Below are 20,768 nucleotides of genomic sequence, written 5' to 3'. Positions count from 1 at the left end.
ACAGGGATGACAGTGCATGTGACCTGACTGCAAAGAGGTGCTGACAGTGTTGAAGAGGAAAATTCTCAACCATCAAATCCATTCTCCACCTGACACCTGCTACATGAGCTTATAGATGGTTTGTTTTGAAAAGTAGAATATAACTGCAGAATATCAAATGAGACTTTATAGAAACCTGCTGCCGCAGCACTGACTTCCTCTTCCAGCATGGCCATTATGCATATGTGTGATAGCTAGAGGGCAACATTATTTTTAGTGAAGTGTGACTGTTCAGCTGTTGCTGCAATGCTAACTGTGAGCCATATTAAAGAATTAATGAGAGTGCTCAGTGGAGGCTCTGTGACACTGCACAGCAGATTCCGGGTTAAGTGTCACTTTTCCAAGCTAGATATCAAAGGTCTACAACCTTGTCCACAAGTCCCAGAGAATTACTTTATTTCTCAGCCCAGAAATGTTGAGAAGAAATATGACTAGAATTATATTCAATAACACCCATGACTGATCTTTGCACTGTTATGGGAAATAAGCAAAAACAACTAATTCTCTTTAGTTTCCAGGTAATCGTTAAGTGCTTTGCTTTTCCTGAAATTATTCAAATGAGCATGCAACACAGAAATATTGTGTATTCTGCAAAAGCCTTAACCACCTCTCATTACTTAATGTTTCACCTCCACAGAGCTAAAGATCTATTTTAACGTGTCCTCAAGCAATAGTTCAGGCTTTCTGAAAGTAGTTAAAAGTGATAAACCAGTGTTGTGTCTCCACCATAACACACGACTTGGCAAAGAACCTATCCTATAAAAACTAGTTGCTTGTTATTTGTGAGGCACCAAAGAGAATCCTTTAGTGCCTTTTTTTGTTTTTTAAACTGGATCTTTAGGGACTTTCAAAGCATCAAAACTATACAGTAGCTATAAAAATATCAAAAAACAGCTATAAAATAGTATTTTGAACAAACAAGGTAATTCCCAAAGAGATATTAATGTGGTATATCTAAGTACAGTTTGCAGTGTACTGACACATTTAAGGATACTGGGCAAGTGGAGGACAAAAAACAAGCAGCCAACCCATCTACAGCAGTTAAGCAACATTTGAAAGTGATAGTAAGAAATAGAAAGAAAAGTCCTGAAACAGGACTTGAGAGATGCATTTGAGCCTTTCTGTTTATCCATCAACTAAACCCTCTTTAAAATGATCTCTATGGAATGGTGGATGTCAAGAAGCCTTTTTTAAGGGAAGTGAAACAGGGAAACAAGGCTGATGTTGCCAAATGACACAACAAATGGACATCAGTGGCAGATCTTATGAAGGGATGAAACAGCCCCAGAGCCTGGATTACAACTTTATTGAAGCAGAGAGGGATGGACTTAACAGAAGATGGAACAAAATGCAGCCAACATCCAAGTAAAAGCGTTGGAAAGTCCTTCAAGAAGCCTGGAAAACTATATCTCAGGACTTCTCATGGAAATTATAAGAAAACTTCTTGAGAGGGTTTAAGTTGTGTTGAAAAATAAAGATGGTAATAGCAAATATTGCTTTTAAAGTTTGTTATAATGATACACACTCTGTTTCTGCCTTTTATATCGTGCTTCCATTTAAGTTGGCAAGTTTCAGTGTATCGCTGTACATAATTCCCATTTTCCTGACAGTGTGAAGACAACAGAAATGGTTTTAAAGAATTATATACTATAACTACAACATGTTCACACTCCTAATTTAATCTATCATAAACTACATGACCCTTTGAATGCTGAACAGAAAAAATATATGAAAGTCATCAAAATAAGGAAAAACCAAAGCAAAGATCTAAACTGATAAAAGGTTATTACATATTACGTTTACCAAAGTATTGATTATATCTTTATATATGCTGATGCCATAAGGGCTTTCTAAGGGACAGCTCACACCACTGGGTTGTTTTTTTCACATCAAGATCAAACAGAAACACATTTGCTAAATAACCTTCCGCCTATACTACCTGCTACAGGTGTTTTTCGTTCCCTCTGTTCTAATTTACTCTGGCTATTTAAGCCAAACAAGCTGAGTCCTCCAAACAATAGTTATGAGGATCAAATCAGACATGCTGCCAAGTATTTCTTAAATCAACACACAGCAGAACATCAAAACATGCTACATTTTTGCTTGTTTGATAATTGGTCATTGACATTATTTTCATGGGGTGTCTGAATACTCAACCAAAATCAAGCACAGAGTTGCCTGGTTGGTAACAACAGTTGCCATGACTGTGTCTGAAATGGGGCTCAGTCTGACTCATTAAAACACAATCACACAGCCGAGTGGGCTAAAACGGAGGTGACACCAGTGATAGATTGATGTCAGCGTGAGATTTTACGTTAACTTCCTGAAGGGACGTTAACACAGCGAGTTGTTGAGTTAGGGTGTTGAAGGAAGGTCAGAAAGGTGCTTTTGACCCTTTACCTTTTGGATATAAAGAGCTTTAAATCATCCTGCTCAGACATATGTGTTTAACTCTGGCATAATTAGCACACCATTTTTCACCTTATAGCCAAAAGCCTGTTTTGACAAGTCACAGCGACCTTGACCTTTGACCACCTAATGTTTTATCAGGTCATCCCTGAGTCTGAGATGACATTTGTGACAGATGTAATGAAATTTCCTTCAGGCATTCCTAATATATTTCGCTAACAAGAATGGGACAGACGTGAGGTCACAGCCAAATTTGAAGAAAGTCCCTCTAGGCATTCAATATCACACTCATGGGAATAAGATGGATGGAGGGACGGTCAGCCTGAAAATATGAAGCCTGTGGCCACAGCTGTCACCAGTATAGAGCCAGAAAAATAAATTAGTGCTTAAACTAATTGCCATTTAAATTTAAAGTGCAATCCAGGAAGAAAACAGTCCTAATTATGAAGAGTCACCAAGACTTATAGTTGTAGTAATTCATGCATCCCTGCTGGCTGCAGATTGAATCCTGACAAATTCTCCTGTCTCCTCTTCCTGCATACCATTTAGCTTTAGTAAAAATAAAACACCACAAGACCTCTTCTCACACTTCTGCCAAGCAGGCAATCCTTTCAAGCTGACAACATAACACTGGGTAGAGCTGCTCTGTTACCATGTGTGTTCACAAACCGTAACCCAAAAATGAGACACAAATCTGAGGGAATCTCCCTCAGATTAGCTCATTTCAGAGGAGCAGAGGATTGTCACTGATATTGATTCATGTCTTAATAACTGCAGATTGTAGCTGCATAAATGTGGCTTAAAAGTAATAAGGCCAGTGTCTACTTCCATAAACATCCTAAATAATTTTACCTAAATGGCATCATGACAATCTCAGTATTGTGAGCTATGTCATTGAGCTATTAATCAAATGATACCAAACTTGATAGTTATATAACTTATTTTCCATCTGACCAATGTAAAAATGAGAAAAAAGGACAGATTGCTCTGTGAATGATAAAAGCTTGCCTTTAAGTGTCTTAATCTGCATGTGGCCTACAGGCCATAATATATTCAGGTCACTACACAGTTGCCCGGGTAGCAGTTACTGCCACGCAATCCCATTATGTACCTTAATTCAAAGCATAAATCATCCCTGTCAAAGTTAATTATATCAAAACTTTATCACAGTATCGCCACTTCTATTACAATTCATGCAGAGCAATTACTTTGTCTGATGCATATTACAGAATTCAGCAGAACCTTCATCCTTCTCCAAAAAATGTTATGCAGCATTTAGCTGCAAGGGGAATAGTCAGGCTCAGATGTGGAATTAGAAAAGTTGTTTTCTTTCTCAACGAGACATTCAGACCAACTACTGTCTGAAAAACAAAACACGATTGTCCTATATGTTGTTTTTATTTATTTATTTTTTACTATCTTTCTATGACACCTAGATATCACCCTACAGGGGCTTAGTTTCATCTCAGCGGAGATGCAGCAGTGACATAATCTTCATCTAATTAAATAGAGGTTTCGCATAGTTACCTGAAGGTTAATGAATAGTTTATCATCCATGTCAAAGCCCTCTTTTTCTTGGTAACAGTCTAGAGGGTTCTGGTAAGGTGGGATGCTTACTTGCAAAGACAGTAGACACTACTTTGTTGCAAAGGGATCTGAATTAGTACGCTGTGTTTGTCAGGAGGCTCTACGAGGTGCAGAAGCATCTCAGTGCATCTTGTTTGTTTACTTTGTGCCATATCAGATCAAGAACTGCACAGAGCTGTCCAGCTCTGTCACTGAGGTGGGTTGATGCCTGGAAACTGCCACAAATTACCTCAACACATTCCTGAAACCTTCAGTCTAAACACTTTGGCAGCTGCTTTTACAAAACAAACCTATAGTTAAATAGAATGAGTATTTAATATTAAAGTCAAGACATTTTATTTTCTACTTAATGGTTGCACGTTTGTGGTTCTATGATAAAGCAGTGGCAGAGGAACACAGACGTAATTTGCTGATAAAATTTTAGATAAAGGAATTTATGTCTTTAAGTGAAGACTTTATAAGAGCTTTGCAGATTGACATTATCAAAAGTACACAATCACATTAACTGCAAAATAAATCATTACCTTATTAAAATTATCATCAGTAATAAAACCTGCTGAACTCTGTATACCCTTTTCTCATGAAACCCTAGCCATCAGTTAGTCCACCTCACTTTACCTTTTCTCTGACGATTGTCTGCCGGTTTGATGGACTGTTGACCACAGCATTGTTGACAACCATATCAATATTCAATATGCAACACGCTCCTCTGTGAAAAGTTCAGCAGCTTGCAGCCTCAAAGTCATTCACTTTCCTGAAGCTGAAGGTTTGATTGCTTTATCATGAACCACAAATCTTTCACTCTAACCTTTTCATTTCAAGAAAAGCAAGGATTTCGGTATAGTTAAAAGAACCACAGGAAGCTGTAATATGCATTACATTTATGTCTTTAGAACCTACAGAATATGTGTTCCTGGGTTTAAGCAAAAACTGTTTTAAAGTTTTATCTAATCAAGCTTTGGGGATTTTAACCTTTAGTTTGACGAAGGCATATAGTTGTTCTGAATATGTTTTATACATACATGCATCCCTCCAGAACAAGAACTTAGTTCAACTGATAATTCATCATTTTAATCAAATGAAAGAATACTACAACATTATACTTTCTCTTGGAGGATTTATAAAGTATTTTTCATTTCATAGGATTTCTCATAAGATTTTTAGATTTTTTTCATTTCACTTATAGTGTCTCCTCTTGGCGCATAGGTGAAAACACAAGAGTCCCAGTTCAGGCTAGCAGATGATACTGATTGATAATTTACCTGTCAGTGAATATTGAAGACTCTTATTAACACTTAATCTTATCTTTGACAGTTTCACTCTCTTGTAGTCACACAAAGTCAATTACAAGGGCATAAAGATTTTTAATAATTTTTTTTTTTTTTTTTACATACTTAAAGTTGGCACAGATGTGTGTTTGTGGCATAACTTCACATCTACACATGTGTGGAGAGGAGAAAAGTCTCAGGGATGAATCCTGATGAAGGCCACAAGTTAAACTGGTTTAAAAAATAAAGTGTCTGTATATGTTACCACTACTGTTCAAGTACTGAGGTCTTAAAAATGTACATTTTTACCTTAAAACTCTGCACTCTTGATTAATTTTGATGGCACACTGACATTCATTATGCACACTGACATTCATTATGCACACTCCTGTAGTCGTCATTCTGCTGCAGCTTCCTGAGGATGTACAACTGCATTTGACAGCTTTGTATTTTCCAGCCCGGAGCATCACATGACAGCTGCATTTTCTTTTACAGGGCCACACTGCATGCCAGCATCTGGATATCAACTGCTGGCCATTTTGAAACTGGCTGATTCAGCAAAAAAACACAAGAGGACAAAATTGGAAAAATCAAGGAAAAGAAAAAAAGTGGCAAAGCAAGAGATGGGTCAACATCAGACTGGATCACAGCTCTGAGAGGAAATAAGGCGCAGGAATTAGCCTTCGTTAGGGAGTACCAAATTTGAAAATTTGCCAAGTTCATGCCGCTTTTAACAAAACAAAACACATGAAGTGAGCCACAGGAGCAACAGTCACTTCTTCTGTCAAACCAGTGTAGTGACCAACATGTGCTGAAAGCTGTTTTTAAAATCACTGTGACTTCATTTCACTGCAGTATTTCCCATAGGTGAGCACTTTAATTGTTTAATTGTTACATTTAGGTAACATGGATGACAGAATAACGTAAAATAAAATTCAACCAAAATATTAACAACTTAAAACTCAGCACTGCTGCTCTAGCATCAAGCAGACCTGCCAGATGTGATGTTAACCAGATAAGCAGTAGTCAAGAAAGCAAATTTGTTCATTGTTAATGTACATTGACTACTTGTCAGGATGGAGAGAGGGACATTGGGCGGGGCCTTGCAATTTGCAAACAATAACAACAACAAATAAAATCATTACAGCTTGGATGTAGAGAATTTTTTGTTGGTTTGGTCTGTTGTTTGGTGTATTGCTGGATGTAATGGCTCACTTGGATTGGTATAAAGATGGTTCACTTCAATTTAAGCTGATATATTTTAGCAATCTGTAGTTCCATAGCATTCTTTACAGTTTCTGAAACATAAAATTATAAAGTATAAAAACCTGTATCTGCAGCCTACAAAATGCCATTCAGTAACAGGGCACATGTTAGAAGCCATTTACATTTCTACACAAGTCACTTTGCTTTGACTTGAGAACTATTTTCCGACCATTTCTTATTGCTGTATTCTTTCCAAGTTTTTGCACAAATCAGTTAGTTCACTATTACTTTGACTAACTCAGACTTTTTAATCAAAAAAGTTAATCAAAATTAAGATGCTAGTTAACACCAAAATATGACTCCACTGGCAGGATTCAGTTGGCTCTGGACATCTATAGAAATAATTTGTCTAAGCTAATCCTTTAAGAAAAAAGGTGATACAAAGGATAGAGGCATGCAGATATAAAAAAACAGAGACAGAGGGTACAAAGCTCATTTCTTTGAACAGGAGATGTGAGATGTTACCACAGTGATCTGCCACTTGTGGGAATAACTGTGAATACAAGGGGCCAGGAGAACACACACACAGCGGCAGCAAAGTAATAAAGTAGCATAACACAGTTAAGACATTATTCAGTCTTCAGGGGCTCAGGTGGTCCAACCTTTTAGTCAGAGAGAGATTCATACTTTCATTACTTCATGTAAGTAGCTCCATGATGGAGTTCTCCTCTGCTTCTGATTTACAGTCAATTTATCAATTCAATTATTTCAAAGCAAAACACAATTAATTGTCATTTTAATTACAAAGAGGAGTATCTGAAGGTACAACCTTGATGATTCCCTTTGGAAAGTATGAAGGGAATATATTGATTTAAATAATTTACCTAATAGACATTTTATATTAAAAAAAAAAAACCTCTCATCTACATCTGCTGAGCATGCCAGAGGAGACATTTTTATTGATTACAATTTTTACCTAAATGATCATTTGTCCTTTGTACGTGAATATCCCATAACAACATACATTAGCAATGTATATTACACATTCATCTTTTAGATATGATTGTGTGCATGCATTCAAATATAGAGGGTTAGGAGAAGAGGAGACAGGAGGAGAAGAGAGAAAGAAATGAGCTAAGTTGCACTACTTCTGGTCCTTCTTTGATGCGTTAAGGCTTTGAAGTCAATACTGATGCAATTTAAGCCCGGAGGCAAAGAAAGACCTACAAACCATTTAATTAGCACCTTGACATCACTCATAATTGGAGTGATTGTCAGTAACAACAAAAATTGTCCAATTTTGTAATTGACTCACAGGCAAGGCTGGATCATGTAGAATCATGTTGGAAAATGTAAAGAAAAACTAAAAAAAAAAAAAAGTATCCAAAATTATTAACTCAAATCTAATTAATTTAAGTTTAAAAGAGGAAAGACAACTGGAGAGCTCTAAATATGGAGACATTTCTGTCCCAGTCCCTTCATAATTCACTTTCACATGCACATGCCTGATCATAGCCTAAGATACAAAAATCCCCCCTGCCTTCCTTTCTATGCCTCTTACATCACCTGTGATTATCCACCAATGATCTCATGGAAACTGTGAGCAGCAAGTGACAGGCTTGTGGAGGTGATGTGTTTTAGGGACACAGTGTGGCTGTCCCATCCCAAGAAAGAGAATCCCAGTGGGGGGAAACGGATCTGAAACCTGGCTTAACAGATGGTTCCTGCTGAGCTGACTCCTCCGATAAGCAATTAGAAGTAAAAACATGACACAAGTGGCAACAGCATTTTCAGAACAAACCTAAGAAAATTTCTTTGACCAGGTCGGTGCATCGAGACACAGGATGGTCAGAAAAGGATTGGAAAGGAGAGCATCTAACACAGTAATGCCTACACATAGAGCCAACATGCAATCATTCACCTTCTAAAGCCCTGTCAGCACAGTAAGACGGTGTTTCCTGTTGAAATAAAATGTTATGCTAGAGTTGCTTTTTTATTGCCTCTTAAGTCAGTTTCAGGAGGAGTAGAACCACATCATCCATCTTCTACCACTGATGCTGCTGCAGTAATAACCTGTCCACCCCATAAAACAGAGGTTGGGATGCATTCAGCCCCATCTCCACTGATCCTTTCACTCCCACACTCACTCTCTCTGTGTGACTCAGCCATGCTGATGTATAGATGATGAGACAAGCTGAGAAGAAGAAGCAGTTCCGGCTTTACAGAACCATCGAAAGTGCACCATGTTAAGGCCTCCACGTGAAAATGTTGAATGTTAATGACGTGATACCTCATCATCACCATCATTCACGTCATACAGGGGGCAGATTGTGAAGTTTTAGTTTTAATTTAGCAACTTACGTCACTTTCTGTTTGGTATTAAATGTTATATTAAATGTGTTCTTGGCAGTTACTGATGGTAATAAAGCCTTTTGAACTTGGCCCTTTCTATCTTTCACTGCCAGTACAGCTGTTGGTAAGTCAGTAAATAAACTCCATGTACCTTAAAGATATCTTACAGACTAAAAGAAATCCAACTTTGTTAGATTTGTATATTTCTCTATTTTGAAATGAAAACCCCAGGGTTCCTGATTCCTCCAAAATGCATCATGACAGCAAAATCTTTTACAGAAAAGAAGACAAATGTCAGATTGAAAAAAAAATAACAAAAAACAACAACAACTCAAAGAATAAACTATAATTCACCAATGTTCTCATGGAAGTTATATTCTAAAATACAAATAAACCCATCTGTACATCTACATAACACCGGTGGAAGCTGCTGTATCAGAGGATTTCATGTGAAAGTTGACTTTCTGCTGACGGAGCGTGTACTAGATGCATGTGTGACAGCAACATAACTGACTGCTGTTCTTTCTATTTGTCGTTGTTGTCATTGAATAGTTTCTACATGCAATCTGCCCAAAGGCTGCAGCCAAAAATGTCACAAACACAGCAAAACACAAATAAACAATGGGAATTACCAGCAGAAGGTTGTGCTTCTGCATAGAAAAAAACTTTCACTTACCTTTAGGGGCACTCAGCTGTTAAACAAAGAAATGGTATTTTCGGTGCTCGGGTGTAGTCGCGATGCTTAGTTTATTCAAGTAGAGAAGTTGGCAAGCCTTCATAAAAGACTAAATATGGAGACCAGAAGAAGGCTTCTGTTAACTACTGTTGTTGCCTGGTTAGCTTTTCATTTGTTCGGGAAAAATACCACTGTACCAGTGGTGGGAACCTTGGCCCTCGTCCTTTTATTCAATATGTCCCTGCTCCAACACACCTGATTCAGATTAATGAGTCACCTTGCAGAACTTGATTGGCTGTTGGATCCATTTGATTTGAATCAGGTGTGTTAGAGGTACACATGGTGATTATTTATGGACCATGGTGAGAGAAATTATGAACAGGCTCTAAAGTACAAATCAGACCAGAACCCTTCTCTAACAAAATAACTGACAGGTGGTAGAAATGATTTATGCTTCAGCTATGCAGCAGCAGGTCTAGAAAAGTTTTGATGGGGGGCCAGATAGGGGCACTGACCAGGAAAAGGCTGGCACAAATGAGATTTTTTTTTAAGGTCTTCAGACATCCTGGTGAACTTTTACCGCTGTGTGATCGAAAGCATCCTAACAAACTGTGTTACAGTCTGGTATGGAAGCTGCTCGATCGCAGAGCAGCAAGACACTGCAGCAGGTGGTGAAAACTGCCTAACGCATTGCAGGAACTCCACTTCCAGCCATTGAGGACGTCCAGAAGAAATGCTTTCTGAAACGAGCCCGCAGCATTCTTAAGGACTCTTCCCACCCTGCCCATAAACTCTTTTCCCTACTGCCTCGGTCAAGCGCTTCAGGAGCTTCCGGACAAGGACCTGCAGACTGAGGAATAGCTTCTTCCCCAGAACTGTGTCCTTACTGAATTCTTGCTGACCCCTAAAACTTCACTGCCCACCCCCCATTCCTCCTTGGACCATAAACTGTACTCCGCCACCACTGTACCACTTGATTATCCTGCACTCATGCATATCACTAGTTTTTAGCAATCCTAGGTAGCTACTGCCTATATTATTGCAATATTTCATGTCATTCCACCTGTAGCTTTGTATAGCATAATTTATCATCTGCATATTTCATCCTGTAAATTATGTTCATAGTTTGTTTATAGTTGACTATATTTAAAGCCCATATTAATCTGGATAATATGTATCCACACACACACACACATTTTGGCTTAAAAATTTTAATCAGCATTTATCTTTATCTGTTTCTGTCTGTCCTCAAAAAGTTTTAGTTATATGTCTGGCAATGACCATGTTGCTAGATGTGGGTGGATCAATATGATGCTACAAGTTTTGATCCGTCAGGTATGCGTCATCCTGGAGGCTCTGAGTCACACAGCAATCTTTGCAAAGGCTCCACCAAGCAGTCATGATGAATATGAGACAGGGTGAGCATTGTTTTGGCAGTGACGGGGAGCTCCAAGTGACAAACAAGAGAACCTCTCTAACTGCCTGGATGTCTACACACAATTTTCTGCCTGTTGGCCGTCACTGTTGATTATTTGCTGGATGACAGAGTGCCCCTTGTCTGTCCATTTGCCCATCACCTGCAGTCTAACATGCTAACTGTAAATGTGATCTCATTTCTGATAACCATGTCACTCTTCAGTTCTTCAGGTTTCAGCAGAGCATGAATAATTTTACCTTAAAGCAGATCCCCATTACTGCAGTCACTGACTCAGCAATATTTCAATTTTCTAATAGCACTGAATACTTGTCCAACAGCTATGGTGGACTTTTATTGTAATTAGCTAAGTGATTTTGGACCCACTTCAAGGGTAATGCCACCAGAAATGTTTCATAAAAAAAACAACATTGCAAATTAAAATGGCAGAACTTTTAACTTCATTCATTTTCATTTTCTATCATGTTATTTGATTCCTGAATATTTCTAGAATGGATGTGTTGAGTTCTTGCCCAGGCTGAAGGAAAGAAATTAATCCAGACTGTCGCCGCAGTGTCTCAGACACATCGCCTTGCAAGTCACAGACCAATTTCATCTAATAAGGAAAAGGCTGGGGAGCCAGCTAAGTGAAACATCACTTTTAAGTCTGCTCTCTTGACCTTTTCCTCTACAAAACAGTTTGAGGAAGGGAGGGAGGGACAGGCCAAGGGCACAGGGGCTGCTGCAAGGAAAGAGGTCATTGGCGCTTTAGCAATAGAGGCACAGGTGGCAAATGGATGGGTTAATAGATAGGGAACGATGAGTCATCCCATGGAGAGCCTCAGAGTTATGACAAGCCTAAAGCAGGGCTGCAGGGAAAATCAGTCATGAGGACAAACTGAGACCAACCATTTTAAAGATGTAAAAGTCCCCAGTGTTCTGCAAATTTAATAGCAGTAGAAAGCTGATAGATAAAATGTAACAGGGTAAGAAGTACACTACGTGGTGTCAGGAGTGGTACTGAATCTGTCTCCAGAGATTTATCTTACTGTTGAGAAATTCAAGCTTGACAGAATGTTTTCTGATAATGAGGTGCTCTGTGGCTGTACACTGTATTTGTAAGCTCAGATGTGCAGCACCATGTCTGTCTCAGGTGAGAAAGCAGTGTGTGAATTTCTACCAGCTAAAGCTATACAACATGATACTAAGGCTCCCTGTCATTTCCTCCTATAATTGCCTGCTTTCCCTCTCATCACCCCCTTCAACTCCTCCTACAATCCTCAACCACTGGGAGCATGGCTTATGTGTCTTATGTGGCGGCAGCCCAGCGAAAACCAAGCCAGCAGGACTGACCTCACAAAGCTGACCTGTGGTCATGGTGTGAGAACAAATTCTGAACTACAGCTAAATCCCTAGTGTGGAACGAAATCAAACGCTGGCACCAACAGTGCTTACTAAAAAATGTCAAATATTTTCGATTTAATGTGCTAAAGTAATTCTGTCTTTGCTGCCTTAGACTGAAAACATAAAAGGATGAAGAAACATAATGATTTTCTTGACTCATATTAAAATATGTAAAACTGTTAAAGGGAAGCTATACGAAAAGAAAAATAGAATATTTTTAAAAACAAAAATAATCTGCAGACATGCTCATACTAACAATGGTATGCTGATGCATGTGTGACATGCAAACGTTTGGTAATTGATGCAGAACACAAAGAGCAATGCTGATGGGGTGTCAGTCATTCTTTCACCGTTAAAAATCAAAGTCAGCATTCATGGTAGAACAGAAGTAATTCCAGTTGATCATTAAATATTTTCATTACTGCTCTGGGCTCGTCGTTGGATGTCTGTTATTGTATTTCTGCATACAGTAGTTATTCTTTCAGAGACTTTGCTAGACATCACACCCACCTCTCTCCTTCCACTCCCTCCACCTCACTCTTCCTGCTGCAATGCGTGTCCCCTGAGGTCCAGTATAAACAGCCATTCGCCACTGTTCAGAGGATTTAAGTCGATACCAACTGAATTGCCACTGACTGAACTGATAAATTTTGGCAAAAGACAAATGAATAAGCTGTGCAGCTAAAGTACAACTGGGAGAAAAAGAAAGGAAGCACAGGGGGATTTTGGAGGCACTCAAAAGGCAAAGTTCAAGCTGAAGGATGAGTTGATGTCTTTCCTCCTTGGCATTTTGTTACGGTAACACATACCTAAAAGCTCCTGACCTGAAAACTGCCAATACCTTCTGCTCACACTTGTTGATGATCAGCTAATCAAGTGTATTTGGCTGCTGTGTAGCTTCTTAATTCCTATGCAAGCACTAGAAATATACTGTCACACACTGCTCCTACATTTTGGATTAATTTATGTTAAATGAATTATCACATAGTATAATATGTGTTGTTGTCAATTTAAATTTATATTTACATTATTTTGAGATCTGGTAAGGTTGTTATTCTCTCATAAAATGTATATATTCAGATTTTGCAACAACACTATAGAAATTAAAATTTGATATACAGAATATCAAAGTTTAGTTTTTATAGTTTGCTGTCCTGTATATCAAGTTTAATTTCTATAGTGTTGTCCCATGAAAAGATATAATGAAATATTTGCAAAAATGCGAGGGGTGTACTCACTTCTGTGAGATACTGTATGAAGCAAACTAGGATACATAATAAGTAAAGAAGGTAAATACTAAGTAACAGGACTTAAAATCAGAGTCAATGTGTTAGTTTTAAATAAAGATATGAGGTTATTGTTACATAGCATTTTACATGAGATGGTGCTGTGTTGATAACTGTATCCATGCCAAGGAGTTTACTTACAGCAAGAAATTAGTTCCACACACACACACTGCAGAAAAGGGTAATTATCCATCCCAAACAGAAACACACAGAGAGATTTACACCGTTAAGTATACACATGAAAAAATACCCCAACATGCACACAAATGTATATGGTATGCATAACATACTCTATCTGCTCACGATAACCTGCATCAGTTGGCCGCACATATATTGGTGGATAAACTCAGGGATGCAGAATCTGGCAGCACCTGAAAGCTGGCATTTAGAAAAACCCATATGCTCATGCAAGCCCAAAAGGACTGTAAGCACAAAAATGTTCTCATACATTGAAGTAAACACACACATACACACACACACGCTGCACTAACATAAACAATCCCGGGTTGAAAAGTAGGACACTGTAAATGACAGCTGTTCCCCGTGCAGGATGGAAGGCAGTCATGGGGAGTGTGAGAGAACACCTATTTTCTCCTCACCAGGATGTTTGAGGACACAGTGAAACACAATAAAAGACACTTACATGTTGTACAAGCTCACCTTCCTGCCAATGCACATACACATTAAGTAACTGTTCACACATAAGTAGATAAAAGAAAGGTAATTACTGGCAAAAGGTACACAGACAAAGAAAGTACAACACAGTAAATCATGCATCCGGTTGGAGACTGCTCTGCTTTACTTTACCATATGTGTAGGATTTGTTTAACAGCAGTTAAAATCCATGTGAATGTCCCCTTACTGTAAAGATTGACAGATGTGTTGTATTTGCAGATGATAGGGGTCAATATGCAGAGTGTCACGTACTGTAAGGCTGGACGGGTATAGGCAGAGGGATGACCATAGGGCTTAAAGAGCAGGCCATGTGAACAGATGGTCCCTGGTTGCCACCCAAGATCCCATTAAGAAAGATGGCAGGACTGACCTATTTCTGGACCCACCATGCCGAGCAAATCCACTGCACGGAGAGATAGGGCAAATATCTACATTCAGATGTTATAATCCTTGCTACTTTTCTTGGACATTATACGATTACATGCGTTGTTACTATAGCATTAATGCAGGAATCAGTTAGTTGAGATACTGCGATGATGCAGCACAAGATTTCAGCCAACTCATATTTCCAGCTGTCAAAGAGGTCTCTACCTTCCTCGGACACTGTGCCCTTGAGTGCTTAATGAGGTCTTTCGACAAAGCAACTGGGATGATACGGCTGTCAAAAAACTGATGAGCTATTAACTGTCAGACCAGAGGTGCCCTACTTCTCACCCCTGTTCCAAAAGCAGTGTCTTTGAGTGGACAGTTGTTTTGGGGGGCTCAGGGAGACACATCCTCCCAAAGATGCAGCTGGTACTTGGCCATTTTGTTGCTTAGTGCTCCCAAAGTGTCTTGAAAGAGTGGCTTTTACAGCTATTGGACCTCACACTATTCATTCAAGCTCATCTGAATGATTTCAAACTGGGTATTATAAAAAAAAAAAAATAGTTTTTTTATTTTCCATTTTATCAAATGCATAGAATGCATTAGGAGAAGTTTAATTGTGTTTATAGGTTCTCCTGGTATGTCTGAATGAGACAATAAGGCAATAGCATGAAAGTGAGAGGAAAAAAACACTTAACACTCACATAGTCATTTACTCTAATAATTTTCAAGGCACAGAATACAACAAGGTCGATATATGGCTCTTTGGGATGTGTTGTTGGGTGTGTATGTGAGGTAGATTACAGAGGCTTTAGCCCCGTTTCTACTAACGGGTCTAGTTTGGTACAAGACAGGTTCAGTTACACAGGCAAAAAAATTGGATGGGTGTCAGAATGTCCGAGTTGACCCGTCCTACTTTTTTGGGACCCTTCTATAGGAGTCCCAGTCTTACCGATGGAGGGTGGAGCTTGACACATTCCAAGCCGTTGATCAAAAGCATCATAATTTTCTGTGTTTCTGTGTGACTTGGCACTAAATAAAAAGGAGAAACAATGCCATGAATAAATATTCTGCAGATTTTATTTGTTTTTTTTTTGTTTGTTTGTTTTTGTTTTTGTTCTTTTGTTTTTTGTTAAGCCACATTTCAAGAAGAAAGAAGAGAAATTGCTGAACTAATTAAACTAGTTACAGTTACTAGTTACATCATTTAAAAAGTATTTTAGTTACTTTGTTGATTACTTAAACCAAAAAGTAACACTGTTAAAAGTAATTTTTAGTTACTTTTGTAAAATAACATTCTTAAAATTTCTCCCATTAATATCCTTATAATTTAATTAAGCTACAATGTTGTATGAAATATAAAACAAACTCAAACACAAAGTAAATTTTCAACACTAATTTATTTAAGTCAGGCCAGCAGATTATTTAAAGAAATAAATAAATAAATAAATGTAAAATTCTATGCTGCATGTTCAGCCTTCCAATCCTTCTCCTACTTTTTATTATATCCATTTTTAATTACGTATGTCCTCAGTGATTCATGGGCAATGTGACTGTCGCTCTGTCAAGCGAAGTTGTGCACGTAACCAAGGAAACCAAGGAAACAAGGCTGTGGACACTAGTTCTCTAAAAAAAGGACTGTTGGGTTCACGTTATTGGTTATCAGTTATTGCTTTATTGCAGACAGCAGTCAGATAATCAGGAGAACTTCACAAAGGAAGCAGAGGAGGCCAAAGTAAGCAACTACACTTAAGAAAAGCCTAAAAACCCACAACTGACAATATTTACAAGCAACGTCAGAGAAAAACAAGCCCAAAAAGCAGACTTTGAAACACTGCACATACGGTGCTGCATCAAGAAGAAACAGCAAGAAGCTCACAGCTGCTGGCCAAAATGTATTAATTTAGTTAGTAACGGACAAACACGCCATAGGGTAACGGTAACTTTATTTTAATAGTTATGCATTGGAGAAGGGGCCACAGCAGGCCAACATGAAAAAAACTACCAAGTTGAGGGCTGGACTGGTTCAATGTTTAATAAAAACTTTTTTAAAATGACCTTATTGCGCACATTAAACCTCAAATTAACAGAGCCTATTAGTTACTGCCTACAAAACAACATTAATCATTTAATAAATGAAGAAAAAAAAAAGGCTGTTCAAATCTGTTGCATTTATTTCTTTTGGCTCTACATGCATTTTCTTTTTTTAAAGAAATTTCAAGGGAAAACATTTCCACTTCATAATGTTATATTAATTTCCTTGACAACAATCACTACCGTTTTTGTTTGCTGTTGTTTTTTTTTTCTTTTGCTATTGTTTGGCTGGTGACCTGTCCAGGATGTACCATACCTGAGGGCACCTGGGTCCCCCTAAACTGGAGTAAACAGACATAGAAAATAGACAATTACCACATAAAACACCATATAATATCTGCTCACCTTAAAATATAACAATTTACATGTGACAACTTACTACCTGTCTCCATAAGGCAGTGGTTCTCAAACTGGGGGACGGGCCCCCCTGGGGGGGCGTGGCATCATTCATTTATTCATTATCTTGACCGCGTAGTCCATTACGGGTCACAGGTAAGCTGGAGCCTATCCCAGCATTTTAACAGGTGAGAGGCAGGGTACACCCTGGAAAGGTCACCAGTCCATCGCAGGTATATATAGTATATATAGAGAGAGTTTGAGAACCAAAATGAATGATCTGGTTCTCATGCAGCATGTCTGATCCTAATGGTTATATAGCGTGGGTGTTCATCTGTTCATTAAGTTCCTTTTTGTTCAGAGGAAAGTAGTTTAGTCAGGTCATTAGGCAGCAGTAACAAAAGAGGCCTTTTTCTTTACGCACCAGTAATTTAACCCATGAAGAAAAATCATATTTGCACATCATATTTGATGTATTCAGTTTCTGAGACCTTTTGCATCACATTATAGTAAAAACTTGGCTCAAAACTGTGTTGTACACAATCTGATACCTGTCTTCTGACCCCTGGTGGATACAATACTAACACAATAAAGCACTACAATAATTATGACATGTCTCACACTAAATAAACTGGAAAAAAATCTTAAGTATTCTTTCAAATTCAGTTAAAGAGCCAAATAAAGACTATAGATTAAAAAAAATAATTGAGATCCTGCAGCTGTGCATCTGTCTCACCATTATCAAACCAAATCAAACCTTATTTATAGAGCACTTTCATGCAGAAGAGCAACATAAAGTACTTTACATTATAAAAACAACAGTTTTCATCTTTAAATAAAAGTTAGTAAAAAGTTATGCTTGTTCAGAGAATACATGCAATATAACTGGGTTATTCATTCATTTATACCAATGTGACTGTCTATTAAGAGGAAATACAAACATCCAGTGATTAGGCCTTGCATACAAACATGGGTGTTTTGACATAGTTCACCCCTTCATTGTGTACAGTTAACTGTATACAGGGTACAGGTGGTATAATTGTCATATTATTCTCTAAACACACAACAATCCAACATCAACAATCCAAAGGGCATTAGCTGTCATATGTGGCCTTCCCTCATCTGCTAAATAATTCTGTGTGCAGCAATTTTTCTGACAGTACCGACAGGTGCTCTCCTTACAGATGTCTTTCTCTCAATGTGCAGGCAAAGCAGCTGACTCAAAGACAAGAGAGGAAATTCTTGCTATTCTGCAACAACAGTCACTTCATTTTCATGATTATCCCACAACTGGAGGTCTGATTGAGTCTCACTGAAAACAAACAATGCCTGCGGCTGGTTCCTTGTTGGATAATGAAGCTGTAAAATGTGTAGCACATTCTGATGTCTGCATTCTTTAGTATAGTTGGAGATTAACTGGAAATTTATGTGCAAACAAGAAAAAAATGTCTTGTTGATAAGATCTGTCTTACTGGCTTCCCCTCATTGTCAGGTCAACAAAGAGTAGATTGTTGCAAATGCTGATTTAAAGTAGCAATATGTAACTTTCAAAACTTAAAATTCTGCTTTTCTGACTCATTTTGATGACACAGTGACATTTATTATGTGCATTTCTTGTTGCACAACAGCATCCTATAACTGAGAAATTGACTTGACAATTTTTGCTTTCAGGATGCCACGTCACAAACAGCTGAGTTTTGTAGTAGTAGATTAGGAAAGTTTTCAGTGGGTCCAGATGGATTTTGGCACACATTAAAAAGTCATGGTTAATTTATATGTTAAGAGCATAAAGGTTTTCCAAATTTAGTAAAGCAAAGTTGTCCAGTGGAGAGGACAGAGCATTTGTCAGTTTAAGCTAAAGATCAGTGCTGCCACTAAATGCTGGTAGGTATAGAGTAAGTATATAGCTTAAATTCTTTGGATAATATAAAGTAGTCCCTTGAGCAGATCAGACGGTAGGCAGCGAATGGCAGATTACGTTCCAACTAAAAGTGACTTGAGACTTGCAAAAAGGGACTTGCGAATATCTCAAAATACCAGTGTTTTCTCCTGTGTTTACTCAAACATGTTGTGGGGGTTTTATAACTAGGAATGACCAAAGTCAACAGACAAAAGGAAATTAGACTTTGCCGTTGAATTATCAAATTTGAGGCAGCTTTGTGACTTCAGCATACTGTTTGCATCCTGCAAGAAATCTCATCCATGGTGCATCTCTCACTTAAACAAAGCTGAGTAAATCCAGCTGTTAGCGTAGCCGCTACAGGTATGAAAGATGAAGTGATTCCAGAAGAAGTCTGGACATTATTCTGAACAAATATGCTAAAACAGACTGTTATAGTAACAATAGAGCTCATTTTTGACACATTTACATCTAAATGTATTTGATGTTGCATCTTAACTCTCAGAGAAAGAACTATATAGGAAAATAGCAGTAAGAGCTCTGTTTTGCCAAGCCATGGGTGGAGTTATGTTTATTCAATAAGCGTAAGGGTGCACTTGATCTTTCACTAGCAGTAAAGTCATCAAGGAAAACAAATGAATGGGGATGGAGGGCTCTGCCAGGCAATCCATCTCAGTCTGCTTTTGTTTCTTTTCTACCTGAATAGAGTAGAGCCTGCATAAAGATGTGCTAAGACACACAGGTGTGCGTGTGTGTTTGCATGTGTGCAATAAAGAGACTGTTTATGTGTGTTATTTCTGCTCTGCTCTGCCCAGGCTGACAGCCCCCTAATGTCAGGTGACTGAGCTCCACTACACAGCAGTTGCTATGGTTACCAGCCAGGTTCTGTGTACACGAATACTCATTGCAATTTTGATCTGCAGTAAAATGCTGGGAGAGCAAGAGCTCCACAAAAATTACCTATACACCTACACACACACACGCACACTAATATATACATACACATCAAGCATATTTAGCCACACAAGCTATTGAGCTTGAACTGTATATGTCCAAAAAAACTTGCATACATGAACCCACAGATGTACATATTCCACCCACATGATGAGCTGCTCACTCACCTTCACGGAGCACTGCATACTTGCAGTATTGTGCTGCAGATCATTAGAATGAGCACATAAGTAAACATAGCCTGCTGAGTCGAATTACCAGCTCCACCATAAGTAGCACAAATCACAGTAGGTGATACACTGGGATACCTCTAAGCCTAGAAACCCCTTTAAAGCAGCAAGTGCCTCATTTCTGCCTGACTTTCACAAACACACTCATTTACTTTCCATCTGCCCATCTGTTTCTGCTGGCATGTGTATTTCTATGTTTCTTTGCTTTCTACCTTTCACACTCACTAAGCGACACACAGAAATATACATACAGGGGAGATTGGGAGTACTCAGTCAGAGTAGAAGATGAAAGGGAAAGGGAGCTGTGTCCATGCCAGCAGAGCTGTGTGAGTGGAGGAGTGATAAAAGAGAAGCTCATTTAGTAATTTGACAGCTCCCTTCAGGGTTCTTCATCTTATTCACTATAGAAAAAAATAAGGCCTGGATATTTCTTAAGTAAGAATTATTCTCACCAGGCATGAGAAAACGGTCACATTCCAGGAAACATTACTAATGATAGTGTTAGGTTGCATTCACACCAGGATGGTTCGCTAGAGCAGAGCAGGTATATGTGGCATTCATTATGTTAAAAAGGA

General features: G+C 38.4%; 1 protein-coding gene across 14 annotated transcripts in view; it reads right to left on the bottom strand.

The window, feature by feature from the left end:
• The window catches only part of kcnma1a (potassium large conductance calcium-activated channel, subfamily M, alpha member 1a), a 148,170-nt gene that overhangs the window by 88,316 nt on the left and 39,086 nt on the right, over positions 1–20,768 (bottom strand). The gene's annotated exons all lie outside the window — the stretch shown is intronic.

The sequence above is a fragment of the Melanotaenia boesemani genome, chromosome 16 (genome assembly GCF_017639745.1).
Source record: "Melanotaenia boesemani isolate fMelBoe1 chromosome 16, fMelBoe1.pri, whole genome shotgun sequence".
Classification (NCBI taxonomy): Eukaryota; Metazoa; Chordata; class Actinopteri; order Atheriniformes; family Melanotaeniidae; genus Melanotaenia; species Melanotaenia boesemani.
The sequence above is the reverse complement of the archived record's forward strand: the minus strand, read 5'-3'. Positions and strand labels throughout refer to the sequence as shown.